The sequence below is a fragment of the Thermobia domestica genome, chromosome 17, assembly GCF_964235325.1.
Source record: "Thermobia domestica chromosome 17, izTheDome1.hap1.1, whole genome shotgun sequence".
NCBI lineage: Eukaryota > Metazoa > Arthropoda > Insecta > Zygentoma > Lepismatidae > Thermobia > Thermobia domestica.
The window spans coordinates 46039117-46052652 of record NC_137470.1 but is presented as its reverse complement, the minus strand read 5'-3'; positions in this window follow the sequence as shown (position 1 = coordinate 46052652).

Here is a 13536-nt window from a genome sequence, read left to right as displayed (position 1 = left end):
TGTGTTTGTTTGGCCTTTCTCTTGTATATAGAAATGAAATGTATGAATGTGTAGTCTTAATTCTGGTTATATATATATTTTCCACCTCCCGTTCTCATGCTAGCTGTTTTCAATATAAAGTATGCACCGTGTACGAACACTGTCTGCGCTCACTGTAAGTATGTTGACAATAAGCGAATGTTATTAGAATATTTGTTGAGATTTCTTTTCCTTCACTGCCTTTCGCCTGGGTAAAAAGTAGTTTGCAGTGCTTTGGAGCAGCTGCAGGTGGGAACGCGATAATGTTTGAGACATACCGGCGACTTTTTTTGTGTGTGAAAATAAGACCTTTCTCATAAAGCAGTAAATAACTGCAGTAGCAATTTTCTACCTAAGTGATAAAGACATATCCAACTACAAGAAACTAATACAGTATATATATTCATTATTGTGTTTCTCTTTTAACAGCTACTAGCTAGGGATGGCCAATTCCAGAATTTTTACTTTCCGGAATCTGGAAAGCAAAATCGGAAAAATCCCGGATTTACGAAAAAATCCGAATTTTTTCTAAATTCCGGATTTTTCCGTGTCGGATTTTTTCTGAATTTCGGAATTTTTCCGAATTCTGGTTTTTCTGAATTCCGGAATTTTTCCGAAATCCGGATTTTTCTGAATTCCGGATTTTTTCCGAATTCCAGATTTTTCTGAATTCCGGATTTTTTTCCGAATTCCGGATTTTTTCCGAATTCCGGAATTTTTTCTGAATTCGGGATTTTTTCAAATTCCGGAAAGTAAACTTTCCGATTCCGGAAAACAAAATTTCCGGAATCCGGATTCCGGAAAATTTTGACCATCTCTAATATGGATCATCATCTATACCCCAACATGTTTAGGCACTTCCAGCAGGATTAGAATGGTGAAATTTGGTATGATTGTATCCTTTCGGGGCTAACCGACATGAAAATTGACAAAAGTGAATATTTTTAATTTCTAAGGGATGATGTAATTCCCATGATATACAGGGTGTCTGACCTGCCATATTTCCGAAGTAACAAAAAATTGACAAATCTAGTTACAAGAGAATGTACTCATGCGAGAGGCTTATAAAATTATGTAAACATCATTTGCCACCAGGAGTCCCATCACAGGTCCCCAGGGGCCAACTTGAAAATTTCAAATAGAAACCCCTTATTTTAATTGCAGATTCTGAATCTCCGATGGAAACTAAGCAACTTTTACTTGAAGCAATTTTCGTTATTCTGATAGATGGCGCTGTAATCGAAAAAAGAGGAATATCATCCTGTGTACATCCGCTAACATTACGACCTCAAACTTTTTCGAAATAACAAAGAAGTAACAAATCTAGTTGCGTAAGAATGTACACGTCAGGGACCTATATAATTTTGTAAACAACAAGTGATCCAGGGATCCCATTATAGGGCCCCAGGGGCAAATTTGAAAATTTCAAATAGAAACCCCCTACTTTTGTTGCAGATTCGAATTTTGAGATTGAAAGTACGCAAATTTTACTTGAAGTACTTTTCGTTATCCGCCTAGATGGCGCTGTAATAACAAAATATAAATTAGAAAAGAAAAAAATATCAACGTACGCTACCTAGGACTGATGATAAACTAAATATCTCGAGAAATACTCATGCAATTAAAGAGCACGAAATATGTGACCAATATTTTAAAAAGGCTTAGCATAAAACAAAATTGCTTTCATTTACATTTCAATGCGACCATGGTAGAGCATTACGGTACGGAAAGGGAAGTTATTGTCTTTAGCAACAAGGAACGAACATCTTTCCTAGAATTTAAAGGTCAAGTAGACCAATGTGTTTGTTAAATATCACGTGACATGGACAGATTAAACAAAACTTTATTTCAAACTAGTACCTAAAAGCACAATTGACAAAGGAGATTTCGCAAGAAAACAAATTTAGAAACCCCGGATAAAGCGCAAAGAAACTTAATTGATATACAGGGCTATTGTAAATGATCTTCCCGATTTCAAAGGTTAATAACTCACGTTTATTTTGTCACAACGACATGCAGCTTATGTTAAATGAGATAAAACTAAAAATTATTATTACTATTATTATTATTATTATTATTATTATTATTATTATTATTATTATTATTATTATTATTGTTATTATTATTATTATTATTATTATTTGTTTACAAACAGTTGAATGTTTTTATTCTTGTCAAAGTTGATCAAGATGAGTACCGTTTGTAATTCAACATGCATCAGTTTGATAGTCTAATTCTTGACACACTCTTTTCTACATTCCAGTGTCAGGAGATCCATCTGCTTATTAAATGTGTTCTCAAAGTTCAGTTAAATTATAAGGGAGAGGTGACTGATACACTTGGATTTAACATAATCCTAACTTCGTTGAAAATTCCGTTTCACATGAAAGTAGAGAACAAACAAACGCTGTCCTATCTTCGTTTCCTGCTATCTAAAATTACTGTTATCCCAGTTACGGAATGCGTAACTACACATTAGCTTTATCAGCCACGTAGTGTTGTCCCGTTTTTTTTTTTTTTTCGAAGAACTTGATTTTCATGAGTCCCCTTGACTCTCCCAACTTGGTTGTCTAAAATTGGCAGAGGAACAAAGTGTAAGTGATATTTCACAACATACGCTTAAACTGCACACCTTTCTTGGTCTGGCAGTGAGCAATTCGATGGTAAAACACAAATACTGCATTCCTGGTGACGTTCAGTTCAATAAGTGCAACTTTGTCAATAACCCTTTGACGAAGATTATCTAAAGTGTTTAGCATTCTTTGATATACTCGGATTTTTAGATAAACCCAGAAAAAGTAGTTTAGTGGCGATAAATCAGGGGAACAAAGAACGAGCCGGCCACCCAATCTCACCTCTTTTACCAATCCGTTATTTAGGAAATTCCGTGTTAAGGTGATCTGGTACCCCCTAGCAACCTTGAAAGTTAGCTCATTTAAAAAGCATAGCAAAGTTTTTCACTATTTTCTTCTTTATTATTAAAGTTACAAACTTCAAAATTGGAACAAACCTAGATTAGACAAATATGTATGCCCTGTATGTTTTAGATTTTGAAACAAACACAGGAAAAAAAGCTTCCATATTTGACTTTAAAAACTTGGCAACGCAGCTATTAACATCCCACTCAAATTTTGAGCTGGTAACTGATTTTGTTGAAATGTCTGTTGACTCCTGTGTGAGCCTCTCTGTTCGCGTTTAGTGGTCGTCTTTCTGTCTGTCCTTCGAGTCGTGGTTGCTTGAAATGTGAATGTCGACGGATAATCACTTTTTGAGTGACAGCAGGATGGATAGCAGTACAAATATCTGTGCCGTGAAAAGACAACGGAAAGCAAGATATTCCTGGCGACGAGGAAAGATATCGCACCGACTTTCAGCTTCAGAAACATAAAAGAAGAAAGAAGCGCTGTTGTCTTTCATATTTCCGTGGTCATTTCTTCCGTTTCCATGTAGCTTTATTTCTATACAGTATTTGAATGTTGAATGAAATATGATAAATTGAATGGTTGTTAGATAGTTAGACTATAGGACCTAACACATCAAACTGAAGTTCTTGGAAAGTATGTACGTTAGTAAAGAAATACCTTCAAACAGTGGCGTACTTCAAGAGGTGTTGGTTCAGGTTGTAATCCCTTCCATCGAGTCTTTCATATACTATTGAAATGAGAAGATTTTATCTTTCATCTTGGATCAACAACAATCTTCCTGTGTGGAAAAGGGACTTACATATACGTGCGACGATACATCACAATGTTTAGAAAATGTAAATGGGTAGAGAATATACACACCCAGGCAGAGGTCCCTATTTTCCTCTCAAGGTTACCATTCTTCCCATTTACCGTTCTTCTCAAAATTTACCATTCTTCCCATTTACCGTTCTTCTCAAAATTTACCATTCTTTATTATGACAATTACTTATTTCAAAATGTTATTCATGATAAGTTCTCCTTTATACTTAATGTTCATAAAAGCATCATTGTCGTATAATTAAAATTCGATTTTTCCACTTTCAATGACAAATTATGTCCCTCCTCTAAAAAAATCATAGGCGCAACCCGTTCCCCAAAAGCTGACTGTGGGCAAACCTGTAATCCAGAAAAGGCTAGGAAATGAAGTTTCTTTGTTTAAAATCTTTCCCAACCACCTAAAACACTCCCTAACATCAACCAAAATTTCCTTACACACATCCCTGAGCGTAACAAAATATATTGCTTCCTTTGCGTTTGTGTAAAAATATGTATCACTATTCTAAATGCTCCCCCTCTTGTGTTTTAAACACCTCACAAAATAAAAGTCCCAGCGTACTTACTGATTAAACGGGAGACTCAGGTGAGATCCCCGATTGCAATACGTACATTTCCAAGGTTTCCCAGAGGGAAATATTGCGTCGCACACTACGCCACACATTTTTTAGGTGAGGACTGGTAGTTTTATTCAAAGATGGAAGACTATAAACAAATGCATCCCAGCAGGGACGTACGCAGGGGATGGGTCCTGGGGGTCCGGACCTCCCCAAAATTTTGACTTTTTTATACATTTAGCCTAATTTTAGGGGTAAATTTAGGAATTTTAGTATAAAACACCCTCATATTGAGTCTGGACCCCTCCCGAAATAAATTCGTGCGTACGATACTGCATCCCAGTGAACTTAACAATAAACAGAGAGACGTACCACCGAGACTGATTTGGAATCTAAAGATGTGGCTGGGTGGGACATGTTTATACGGTGACGGATAGTTTCAGAGAAAGAAGTCTACATGTGTTCTACGAAACACAATACGAAGGGATTATTATTATTACTATTATTATTATTATTATTATTATTATTATTATTATTATTATTATTATTATTATTATTATTATTAAACCCGACTAACGAATATTTCTTTCTACGCCTATGCCCTCAAACACAAGTGGAAAACATTCTTGCGTATCTAATTTTATCCTGTAGGGATGGTATAGAGACTTGTAGGTGGACCCTGAGGGAAGGGTTCTCGCCACCTCCAATGGCTCAAACACCAGTGCTGCAAAAGTTCAAGTCTGTACATAATAAGTAACCCTAAGTAGCAGTGTCACAACTCACCGCTACCCCATCCCTCAGGAATCCGTCCTGGATCCGTCCCTGATCGAGACTTACACTGTCGTCTCGAGTCAAAAATATGTTATGTGGAAAGAAAAGGTATGAAAAATGTCATTTTACAGCCTTTTGCGTCGAATTCCTTACAACTTGGGGGAGGCCCGTCCTAGTGTGCTAATTGACGAGAGGATGCCAGGGATTTCTCCTCTGAGAAATCTTTATCCTCCTGCTAGAAACAATTTTCATCCCAGACAGGGATAACTTTTCCCCTCTTTCACGAGTGTGATGGCAGGGTGAGTATGAGTGAAATTCATCCGCCTTGGGAAAAATATTCAATTCGCACACTGACCCGTCCAGTTATCCGATTTTTATATAACGTAGTGAAGAATATTTTTTTGCGAAATAAAGTACTGAGGAATTTAACTACATAGTCGTCAACAGACCTGCAGCTACGGCGGCGGCTAGGGGACCTGGTTCCTTCCTAATTTTATTTTTAGCCCCTCAAACCACAATCCATCCGTATGATATTGATACAAAGAGACCTAGGATTGTTACGATTGCCCCCCCAAGCATATTTATGCCTCCCCAAATTTTAGTGGCTGATTGCGGGCCTGGTCAACAAGGTTTTCATAGGTATTACATGTTTTCAACAAATTTGTATAATGCAAAATAAATTTACTACTAAATTATGCTCAATTTTAAAATAAGCCAACATCATTTAGTTACAAGAACATAGAATGTTGAGTAAGCCGTTACTCAGCTTGATCAATCTTGGTTCTCTTCTATTCGAACTCACAATGAAAGTTTGCACAAGATATTTCACACGATTTTGATCGGGGGTGTACTTATGCACATGATACAATCCCACAGCGTTCAGGCGCCTTGCGAAATTCATTTATTAGAAAAAAAATCTAAAATTAGGAAATGCTAGTGTGAACATTACATGGATCTATATTCTTTTCCTTCTGTACTTTCAGCAAAAGAGAGGACGGTAAGTTATACGATAAGTTATAAAATATTGTATTGTCACCGGGCATATGTGCATGAGAAAGTAAAAAAGTTCTAGATCTAGATAGTATAGAAGGTGCCATGTGGACAGGCAAAAAAGAACGAAAGTGATTTTTAAAAAAGCAGGGCTCAGGAATTTTGTCCACATGCCATTTCACTTGACCATATTTACCTCAAAATTATTCATGTAAGTATCTTTCAATTACTTCTGAAGAATGGGTTTCGACCTCACTTTCAAAGGGTAATTTTGTCCTAGATTGACTCCAACAATATTCTTTCTATAATCTTTCCAAAAGATCACAAGCTGGCATCTATACTATGTTATTTTCCAGAAATGATAAGCTGACAAGTGACAACTACCCTTCCAGGAATTCGCAGAATGAAGAGAAAGAAGAAAAAGAAAAAAGAGAGAGAGATAGATGAAAAAAGAAGGTTTTGGTTGTACCGCTATTTATGAGTCACCTGATTAGAACAACTTGAGCAAGGCAGAGAACTAAACTTGCCGCTCGACTCGGACGGAAAGGAAATAATATACCGTCGCAGGGAGTTTTATTGTCATGTTTTGAAAGTTAAAGATGTGTTTTTAAAAAAAATCTAAATCAGGCAAGACATAGATATGTGTCTCCTCTAGGTTTGTTCAAAATTTGACGTTTGTAACTTTAATAATAAAGAAGAAAATAGTAAAAAAAACTTTGCTATGCTTTTTAAATGGGCTAACCTTCAATGTTGCTAGGTGTACCAGATCACCTTAAGAAATTGCCGCTTCTTTGTGCGGTCCTGCACATCGTGCTGAAACTATATATGGGCAAAATTGTCTTCTGCAGTGTCTGTCGTTGCTGAAACTACTTGATTTCGAAGTATCTCATCACACAGTTTAGAAGTCAATTTTTATTAATAAAATATATCCCGATACATTGGAGCAATTATTGTATATTTAACACTGCTGTCCAGATATTCAAATTTTCAGGATGTAGAATGTGTTTGAAAGGACCAATGAGATTGCTGTCCAATCAAAACCTGCAATTATATCTGTTAATGTAACCGATAAGGTGGAACGCGCCTTCATCAGAGAACACAATGCTGGTAAGAAAACTGGGATCATCATTGATTTGTTTCACCATAACTTCACAAAATTCTACACGGCAATCAAAGACATCTTCATTCAGCTGGTGTATCAGGTGAATTTTCTAAAGGTGGAACTTCATTTTCCTCAACACTTTTTGCAGACATGTGACTAATGGCATGTTGTTTAGCAGCTTTTTGAATGGTAAGTTGAGTATTTTCAACAAATGACAGCAACATCAAGCTGTCTGTCTAAGGTTTTGGTCGAAGAGGAATGTTACAATTCTTTATAGTTACCGTTTCCTCGACGCGTCGTACGATGCTGTCGACAGTAGATATCGAAATGGGATTGTGTGGAACGCGAATTTTTTTATCTTAAACTTAACCTTACTTCCGCACATGACCTTTGGTGATTGTCTCGTCCTCGTATCATCGAGAGCGTTAGAACTTTACTTTGAGAGTTCTAATACAAATCAGTTGAAATACAGTTGAAATGCACTGAGTGTTCAGAGGTTCTCTGTAATAATGGTTATTGCTAACATTATCAAATGGCTTCTACATTGCTGGACCGTCATTTTCAATCAACCATAAGTATTTACAGAACATGACATAGGGGTGACACCTGTCTTCTGTTCAAATGTTACTTGTTCCACTAAATTTATAAGAGCACATTTGCTCTCTCAGATCTACCGATCAACTTTACATGTTCATATTTACTTTCACTTCACAGATGGAATTACACGCAGTTTCAAATCAAATAATAATTATATATATCTACATGACCATAACAACAAAATGATGATGTCCTTTCAAACTTCAATAGATTTACCAATCAACCTTACGTGTTCACTTTCACTTTTACCTCTCACACGGAATGTACTTGAACCTGAACCCACAAAATAGGGGTGATGTATATATTTCCTGAAAGCTTGGGTCAAAGTAAGATCAAAACCAGTTACCAAAATTGAGGAGGTCTCAAGCATTTTGCTTGAGGGCAGCACGTTTCTCATTTTTATTAACAGCTTTAAGCGTGTCTTAAAGTCCGTTGCAACCCCGAAAAATATGAAACGCTGGAACAAACATGAAAACAGAAAACCATGTCTTTCATCATTTCAAAAGTATAACGTATCAAAGTAAAATAAATTGTCCCAGGGTCCCCTGCAGGATCCCAGACGGGGTCCAACTCAAAATATTGAAATGGAAAGGGATTCAAGTTGAGTATCTCTATTATCACTCCTATTAATCTGAAGTGGTGAGACAGGCGCAAAAGCAAAACAAAACAAAACAAAAACTAGAATGTATCAAAGGAAATGACTCGTGCCATTTTGCAATGCTTATCGACAGTCAATACTTGTCCAATGCCAATTCTGTATCATTTAACACGAGATTTCACATAATGTGCTTATTTACCCCCCTTGGCACTTGAAACTTTTAAGTTGGACCCTGTCTGGGATCTTGCAGTTGAAACTGGGATATTTCTTTTTTCCTTTGATACATTATAGTTTTTTTTTACACCTGTCTCACTGTTTCAGATTAATAGAAGTGGCAATAGACTTTTTCATCAACAGTCGAGACTTGTTTCCTCTTCTTTCACTTAACATAAGCTTTCATACGATACTCAATTTGAACCACTTCCTATTTAAAAAATTTGAATTTTACCCAGTCTGGGACCCTGGAACATTTTTTTTTACTTTGAATCATTGGACCCCGTCTGGAACCCTGCGGGGGACCCTGGGACAATTTATTTTACTATGATAAGTTATACTTTTGAAATGATGAAAAACATGTTTTTCTGTTTTCATATCTGTCTCACCGTTACAGATTTTCGGGGTTGCAACGTACTTTAAGACACGCTTGTGTTAATAAATATGAGTAACATGCTGCCCTCAATCAAAATTCTTGAGACCTCCCCAATTTTGGTAACCGGTTTTGATCTTAGCTTGATCCAAGCTTTCAGGAAATATATACATCACCCCCACTTTGTGGGTTCAAGTACATTCCGTATCAGATAAAATCACATGGCTTATATTCAAATCAAATCGTCATTTACATATCTACATAAACATGACAAAAATGATTAAGTTATTTCTCTTTTGACACTACCTCCGATTATTAATTGAAACTTCATATCCCAACGGAGAGCTAGAGTTAATCACCTTTCATAGTGTCCATAATCTCACAGAAAAAAAATATCAGTTGTTGAAGAATATACGTTCTACAAAGTGTTCTAACTTTTATTTGTTTGCAAGTCGTATCACCAATATTACACAGCATGTTCAGTTCTTAAACCAGCATTTCATTTATCAACCTCAGATGACATACAATGATATTACTATTATTATTATTGCAATTTATGTGTTATCTAGAAGGACAACGAAAAATTCTTAAACTAAAAGTGTCGTATTTTCGGTCGTAGTATCCGAATCTGCATTAATGTAGAGGATTTCTATTTGGAATTTTGGGAAGATGAAGGCAACTTCATGTTATGTTACTTTAATAGATCTTTTACACGTAGACCTACTTAAATTGCAAATGTAATTCTTGAAGTTTTTAGTTTATCTTCAGCCTTAGGTTACGTACGTGCGTTACGATGATAATTTTTGTTACTACAGCTCCATCTAGTAGAAGAACGAAAAAGTGCTTCAAGTAAAAGTTCTTTGTTTTCGATCGTAATATTCGGATCTGCAATAAAAATAAGGAATTTCCATTTAAAACTTTCGAGTTGGCTCCCAGGCCCCTATGATGGGACCTCTCGGGGTACATGCTGTTCAGATAATTGTATAGGTCCCTGACATGGTTACATTGTTCTGGAACTAGATTTGACACATTTTTGTCATTTCGGAAATATTTTAGGTCGCAGAGTTAGGGGACGTCCGTACGATGATATCCATTTTTTATGCGACTCCAACGCCATCTAGTGGGATAACGAAAAAGTGTTTCAAGTAAAAGTCGCTTACTTTTATCTGAGAATAAAACTAGGTGGTTTCTATTTGAAATTTCTAGTTGGTCCCTGGGGTAATATGATTGGACCCCTGGGAGCACTTGTTTACAGAATTTTATAGTCCCTTGACATGTGTACATTTTTAAGTAGCTAGATTTGTCACATTTTTAATTATTTCGTAAATATTTCCGGTCGTAAAGTTAGCGGACATACATATAAGATGATATTCATTTTATTGTGATTACAGCGCCATCTATTAGAATAACGAAAAATGCTTCAAGTAAAAGTTGCTTAGTTTTGATCGCAGAATCAGAATCTGCAATAAAAATAAGGGGTTTATATTTGAAGTTTTCAAGTTGGCCCCTGGGGCCCTATAATGGGATCCCTAGGGTCACATGCTGTTTACAGAATTTTATAGACCCCTGGCATGAGTACTTTCTTGCGTAACTAGATTGGTCATTTTTTTGTCATTTCGGAAATATTTCAGGTCGTAAAGTTAGGTGAAACACCCTGTATAAATGTTTTTTTTTTCTTGAAACACAAAATATTATATTTTAGATAGTTGAAATAGGAAAATAAACTTAAAATTCACTAGAATTGTGAGTTTAACAGGTGCGAGGTCGTAAGCTGAGGAAAGGCGGGGATGTGTGGGGAACCCACCAGTTGGGCAAATTCAGGAAATATGAAAAACAAATGCTCGAAATTCGCTGTTGATATTAAGGCTGATACATAAGAGATGCGAGCCCGTAGGCCGAGCAAACGCGGTTTTCTGGGGGCGGAGCCCCCAGCTAGCCGAAGGCTACTCTATATTATAAAATTGAAAGTGACTATGTTAGTGACTATTACTCTCTTGAACCGCCGGACCGATCTCGATCAAATTTTTGACGTAGATGCAGTTCTGGCCTGGGTGTGTTTTTAGCTATTCACTTTCACAGTAGAACTTTGGGGGGGGAAGTGGAACGGGAACTTATAAAAATAGATAAAACTTAATAACTTTTGAATCAAACGACCAATCTCGATCAAATTTTCAACATATATGAGATTCGTGCCTGGGGTGCTTTTTATGATTTCACTTTGACGGAGCAACACAGGGGGAGGGAGATATATATACTAAAATTAATATATATATACATATATATATATATATATATATATATATATATATATATATATATATATATATATATATATATATATATATATATATATATATAAGGACTATGTTCGTGAGTTAGTAACTCTTGAACCACCCGATCAATCTCAATCAAATTTTCAACATAGATGAGGATGAAACCTGGGAAGTATTTTCTATCATTTCAATTTGACGGTAGATCTTAGGGTTGGAGGAGTGAAGGAGGGAAAATATGTGAAAATGAATAAAACTTAATAGCTCTTCAATTACCCGACCGATCTTAATCATACTTTCATCATACATAAAGTTCGGGCCTGGGATGTTTTCCTCATTTCACTTCTACAGTGCAACTTAGGAGTGGGGGAATGGGGAGTTATATGTAAAAAATAAAAAATAAAATTAAAGTGACTGTCTTTGTGACTTCATCACGTTTAAACCACCCGATTGATCTTAACCAAATCTTTAACGTTGATGAGGTTTGGACCTGGGGTGGTTTTTATTGTATCACTTTTACGGTAGAACTAAGGTGAGGGGAAGGGGGAGATTCATATAGAAAAAATAAATAAAATTAATAACCTTGAACCAAACGATCAATATCGATCAAATTTTTAAGATAGGTGAGATTGAAGCCTGAGATGTTTTTTTTTTTTTATCATTTCTCTTTGATGGTAGGCCTTTGGAAAGGACGATAAGGGGAGATATATAAACATAAATAAAACTTAATAACTCGAACCAGCGGACCGATCTTGGTCAAATTTACCACCTAGATGAAGTTTAAATCTGGGATGGTTTTTGTCATATCACTTTGACGGTGTAACTTAGAGGTGGGGAAGGGGAGTGACAGGTAAAAATGATGGAAAATTGCCGATATAAGCGTCGAATACATAGTTTACTCAGTAGCTGAGATGAACAGTAACACTGCTGACGCTGTTTAAATCCAAATTCAGCCCCATAACTTCGGGGAAGGGGAGGCGATTTATGTAAATGATCGAAATGACCAACATCAGTGTCAAATTCATAGTTTTCGGAGTCGCTGAGATGAACAATGACACTTCCGATGCCGTGCTCCGCAACATGGGGAGGAGAGGATGATATAAAAATAATCGAAAATGACTAATATCAAAGAGCGCTTTAGTAATAGTAAAAAGTGACTGACTAATGGCACATGTTAATATTTTTTGTTAATTTAACCCAGCGAAGCGAATAATTGATGCTTTTTTTATTATAAACTTAAAATTTATGATAAATTCCGCCAATTAAACAAATATCACTTTATCTAAATGCACATATAAGTAAGAACCTAGAAGCCTTGAGCTATTTCTAGTGTTAGCCTCCCTTAACCCTGCGACACTTGGCTAATGAGAGAACTAGTATTTCAAGTCTCTGCTCAGGGATTCTACAACAGGGTACAAATGGCCAATTACAATATTTTATGAAAGTAACAATTACTAGAATTGAGTGTGAATTTGAGCGTAGTTTTACGCTTAAACTTATCTATATTTGCAGTTTAACTGAACTTATGCTCATATTTTTCAAAACGAGTTAACTCATGAAAAATCTACGAACAAAATAGTGCGTTCAAGTGAGCTAGCTCAAGTGAGTGCTCCTATTATAACCTTACGTAGAACTTTGAAATTTTGGAGAGATGTTACCCTTGCACTCTAGGCTGTATATAAAACGGGATTTTATGATTTATTTATTTATTTATTTGCTCTTAGCTAGATCTCGAAATCATTAAATGCAGAAACTTGAAATTTTTAATAAATGTTCTTGTTTCACCTAGCTGAAAAATAAAAGTTTCAGAAAATGTGTATCCTTAGCAATGGGAGTGGGGGGCTTACCTTTTTTTTTTCATTCGTCTGAGAATAAAATCCTGAGACGAATATTCGGACCCAAGAATAACTGGAATGGGGGAAAGGCGGAAACTTCATAGCGAGAACTGCATAATTTATACAGTTTACCAAACATTGTTAGAGTCATCAAATCTAGGAGGCAAAGGTGGGCAGGTCATGTAGCTAAATGGAAAAAAAGTAAGAACATTTTTAAAGTTTCAACTGTAAATCCAGTTGGAAATGACCATTTTGAAGACCCAGACGCAGATGGGAGGACATTATTAAGATGGATCTCGTAGAAATAAGAATAGAAAGTAGAAACTGGATCCAGAAGTCTGATAACAGAAGTCAGTGGAGAGCTTTTGCAAACGCGGTATTAACCCTCTGGATTCCATAGGCCATAGAGTTAGTTATTTTTTGTTCACCCAATCACCAAAACTATGAGGCGTAGAACCATAAATTTTGTATA